The sequence below is a fragment of the Pinus tabuliformis genome, chromosome Q (genome assembly GCF_031772625.1).
Source record: "Pinus tabuliformis cultivar Carrire ecotype Pingquan chromosome Q, CPIR1, whole genome shotgun sequence".
NCBI lineage: Eukaryota > Viridiplantae > Streptophyta > Pinopsida > Pinales > Pinaceae > Pinus > Pinus tabuliformis.
The window spans coordinates 7,331,918-7,337,420 of NC_142296.1; positions in this window are offsets into that span (position 1 = coordinate 7,331,918).

Below are 5,503 nucleotides of genomic sequence, written 5' to 3' on the forward strand. Positions count from 1 at the left end.
TGTCGATCTGGTGGCGGAAGACCAACGACGGAGATTTACTTGCATCGCAACATGGCCAAAGGAAGGACTTACCGGGGGCTTGAGACATTGTGATATGTGATCACCGATCGCCATATCGCATCGCAGCAATACAAAGGAGCGGGCGATATGCGACATGCGATACACCCGGACCCGATAAGGATTATAGGTCGGGTTTAAATAAATTTGAAGTCTAGTTTCTTTGGATTTCTTTGTATTTCCCCATGTATTGATATATGGCCACATGCAATGCGATATAGCAATAATGTGATAAAACAACGGACCTGATAGGTTTATAGATGCGGCTTCATATCTTTTGAAGTCCGGCTTGGTCGGATTTTCCATGTTTTGTAGTGTATTTCTGTTTTTAAACAGAGAAGCGATTCTTTGGGATTTTCACCCGCGCTGGTCCTTTCCGTTTGGAAACAAGTGGCCACCATACCTGAGAGTGTTTTGCAGTGATTGTTTAACGCTCAAAAGGGATTTGAACGGATAGCAGCTTGGAGCTAGAGAGCCCGAAGAGGGATACAAACCTACAGTGCCGATAGGCTTAAAATACCATCCGATGAAAAAAAAGACACAGCCAAAGAGCCAAGGAGGAAGTCAAAGGTCAGAGACGGATTGAAACAGAATAATTGATCAAAGGCACTAAGAGGGGGAGTCTGTGCACTCTTTAGACTTGAGGTTTTCGAGTATCCCTGTGTAATATCACTGTCTGTGTGTTGAGACTCAGGTTGAGCTCACACTTGTAATATTTTGTTCTTAAAGTCTTAATAGAGAGGTCGCCACTGAAAGCTGGACCAGGAGACGTAGCTAGGAAGTCTAGTGAACTCCTTGATTATTTGTTTTGTTGATGTGTGTGTGCCTGTTATGTTTTCTGATTGCTCATTATCTATATTATTCGCAATCTTTTCGATTTATTGCACTAAGTAATACAGGAATTTTCCTGCACATAAGTCTGAAATACCTTAATATTGATTTAAGATCTCATTTTCAGATCATGTCACCTCCCTCTTTTTGAAATAATATTAAAGCAAGAGTATTTTTCCAATCAACTCCCTTTGCCTAAGAAAATATGACACCCTTGTCATTGATATTCATCATTGCCATCAATTGCACCCATAGAATTAATAATTGATTCCACCACCCAAGGTACAAATGAACAATACCAATAATAGTTTATCATCACATTATCTATCACATTAGTGATATATTTCTCCACAAATGTACAATATGTACAACAAATACTATCCCCAAGGAATAATGCTAAGCATTCCATCTATAACAATCATTGAAACTAAGCAAGGTTAGCATTCTTATAAACATTTGAATCACATCTCAACCAAAATAGATCAACTAATAATCATCATTCTATCACAGAATGAATCAACGACTCTCAAGCTTAAAAAATCAATAAAGAATCAAATGTTAAAGCATGCCTATTACATGGATCAATCTACTAGAAGAAGTAACATCCACTAAACAAATCAACCACCCATCGTAGGTACTCTGGGGCATCACATATGTCAAAATATAGATCAGATATCAATGATCAATGAAGTAGATCCTCGACCTATCACAATAGAATGCACACTAGCATCTACTGAACAAATTAGAATGGGTATTGTGCATCACACCGACTAGTAAAAACAAAAAAAACAAAAAACAAAATAAAAACAATGTTGTTCCTAAATGAAGTAGAATGTACTAATATCCATTGGATCAAATTAGCTACCTATTGTGGATCCTTTTGGGCATCACTCCTATTGAAAATAATTCCATACCATTGAATGAACTAGTATCTATTAGAACAAATCAACCACCTATCATGTCATCTTAGGCATCACACCCACTAAAATAATCCATGCCAGTAGTCAATGAAATAGATCCACCACTTATCACAAGTGAAAACACATTTTCATCACAATAACAACTATGATTTCAACACATCAAGATGTTAATCTAGGTTGTCATTGATGTCAATTTGGCATTGGCAAATATTCTTAACATGTCAGAGGATGACCATAACTCATGTTTGATAAAGATGGCAAGACACCTTGATGATCTAGAAACTCTTGATGACTTATGTGACATATACATGATGACATGTCCTACCTCCGATGGTCTTGATGAAGGTTGGAAGATTAGATGATGACGTGGAAGACCTCATTTGATGGTTGGAAAACTACCTTAGAACTTTCATAATGATGTTGCACTATGACATATCATTGCACCATTATATGATAACACGGGATGATACACTCATTGTTGGATACTATCATGATGACATGGATGTCCTACATGATGACACTATGATCCTATGAAAAAACCATGCTATCTCAAAATCCATGCTATCCTATGAAAAGCCCATGCTATCCTAATCATTTTCTGCACTAAATAATTCAAACGCAGTCATAAAAAAATAAAAATAAAAAAATTACTACCTTAGAGGAATAATTTCTCTATGAGACCTTCACCATCCTTTAGAGCATATTTTTAGCTTTCCAATGAGCTCTTACTTGGCCTGAAACTCCAAATAGTTTGGGAGAATAATTTTTAAAGTTAGGAATATTAATCTGGTCCTTAAGCCAACCTGTGCTAGGCCTCTCAAGTCGGCCTACTCCTAGAAGACGTGTTCCTTCATTTGGAAGATGAAATCACTATAAATAGAAGTTTGTAGTCCTCATTTTAACCATCAGATTTCTCTGATCAATTCAGAGACGAACCACAGAAGGAGATAAAATGTCAAGGAGGATAGAAAAGGTATAGAAGTTGTAAAGAGGACAAAGGAGAATAAAAGGGAGAGATCAAGGGTAAAAGGAGGAGTATTTTTCTAATGTTTGTAAGCAGAACGAGATCTCTGATTAAGGAAGTCTTCTGGGCATATTTTTTGTGATATCTAGAGTCAAATTTGTGGAGAAACAAGGGCCTATTTTGAGGCCCTATCCAAATCTGACAGAGGCCTAATTCGGCCTTCTTGTGGCCTCCATCTAAAGACAATTCACACTCTATCTGAAGCCCATCTAAGTGAATTTCATGAGTAGTCAAGTGTGAAAATCTAACTGTATTGACTGCAGACCTAAAACATTTAATCGCTAGAACAAACCTGGTCCTGAGGCTTCTATTTGGCCTCTTTGAAGCAAACCTTATCACTCTTAAAGATCAGACTTTATTTAGAGGACCTTCTGGAAGCTACAACCAAATTTTTTGTATATATTTCTTTGAAGCATTACTGAGCATTGTTTTAGAACAGACTTATGCAGACTTTGGAGTAACTATTGACCCTTGTGAATAAATGTTTTGAAGCAGAATTTATTGACCAGAACTTTGATCTAATCCTTCTTGTTGAGCTAGTATAAAGCGGGCATCCTTGTCTCCACCTGGAGCACTATTGGAGACAGCCTTATTAGAGTAAATTTTGAAAGCAGTTTGGAAGCCCAGGTTATAGGAGCAGTTTTGGGACAAACTAAAGGAAACCTTGAAGAATACTTGAAGTGGATAAATCATGTTGTTGGATAAGAACCTTAAAGAAATTTGGAACCTTGATTAAAGGAGTAGGCATTTGGATCACCTTTTAAAGTACTCTTGGAGAAGTATATTAAAGACACCTTGATCAATTCTCGAAGAAATTTGAAGGACTTATAAGACACTCGTAGATTTGCCTATTAAAGATGCCTTGGAGGATACTTGAAGATATTTGGAAGACTTGTAGAAGTTGGTCTTGGAAATATTATTGGAGATCGTGATGATTCACTCATGAGGTAACCTTGAAGAAGTTTTGTTTGGGTAACATGAAGAGCAGTGGTGACACCTTCTAAGAAAACAAGGTTTTCATTGATGACATAATGTGGAGACTACAATGAAGATGAAGATAGGTAGGGCTCATTGAAGAAGAGATTGGGAACCGTGAAGTACAACCAAACATGCCTTGACAAAGTGAAGCTATAGGGTTGGAGTCCTTGGGTTTGGTGCCTTAGAATTGACAAGGTTGGTGCCTTGGAAAGTCCTAGTTGGTGCTTGGAAAATATAAGATTGGTGTCCTTGGAGTTGATGCTCCTAAACTCAAGGTTAGTGCCCTGGATAAGATAGGATTGGAGCCCTAGAGGATTAGAGTCCTCAGGAACCCGGTCAGAGTTTATACCAGAGAAGGGTTTGTGCCCTAGGGGTTGGAGCCCCTAAATGCAAGGTCGATTCCTTGAGAAGATAGGATCGGTGCCCTAGAGGTCGGAGCCTCACAAAATTCCAAGTTGGTGCTTGGCAATAGGTTGGAGCCTGGGAGATTGAAGATCGGTGTCTTCATCTAGGGTTGGAGCCCTATATAAATGATCTGACTGGTAAAAGTAACAACTGAAAATAAATATTGATTCACCCCACCTCTTAGTATTTCCAACAATCGGTATCGGAGCCAGTACCTTCACTCAAAGCCTAATATCTTGAGATTTGATCATTAGAACAAAAATGGCAAAGCCAAGGAAGAAAGTATCAAATCCTCCTAAAGATGTGTCTCCCTCAACCACCGAAATTGAAGTCAATCAATTTGTGAAGGCTCCATTGTTCAATTGAAACTTTGATAAATGGGATGAAAGAATGAGGAATTTCTTAAAGACTCAAGGCATTGAAGTCTGGAAATCGGTGATTGTTGGTAGCATGATGGATGGAGAATCCACAGAACATAATACAAGAGCAATGAAAGAAATTTTGAATGAGCTACCTGATTCTATGAAGGATAGTTTTGAAAAAATGTTCGTCAACAAAAGGCATATGGGATAAACTTCATGATCTTCACTCAAAAGGAGCGTTGACAATTATCTCTAGTCAGGAAAAGGATGGATAACAAGAAGGGAATCCAAAGCCCATCAAGGAAGGTGAAGATAAGAGTGATAACATCAAGGCTAAAGAAGACCTAGAAGATGAAGAGAATGAAAAAGATTTTGAAGAAGATATCCTCACTAAACTTATGGCTACCATGGAAGAGATTAACAATTTGAAAAAGGAAAATGAGGAACTTAAGAAGAAAGCGCAAGTTGGTGACTAGGACAAGACAAGGAAGGAATTTGACCTTATCAAGCTTCAAGTACAAGAAATATATGAGGAGCTCGCCAACATTAAGGAATAATTTCATCAAAACAAGAGAAAGAATCATGAAGAAGTCATATCCATGACAATTCAATTGGATAAGGCAAAGAAATGGGAAGATACCTTGTTAAACCACCTTGAACAAATGCACAAGAGCTTGAACAAACATGACGCATAGATTGATCTATACAAAGGAAGAGGTCTCCTCCCTTAGATCTCAACTAGAAAAAGCAAGGAAACAAGCACAAGGGGCTGAGAAGATGATGGAAGCTTTGGAATTCATAGAAGGACAAGTTGATGAAGCAGAAAATGAGAGAAACACCGTGATATGCCAACTAGAAGAAAAGGATGATGGCATCACCAAGTTAAGATCAGAAATCACTTCTCTTAAGGACCAATCATGTGAAGC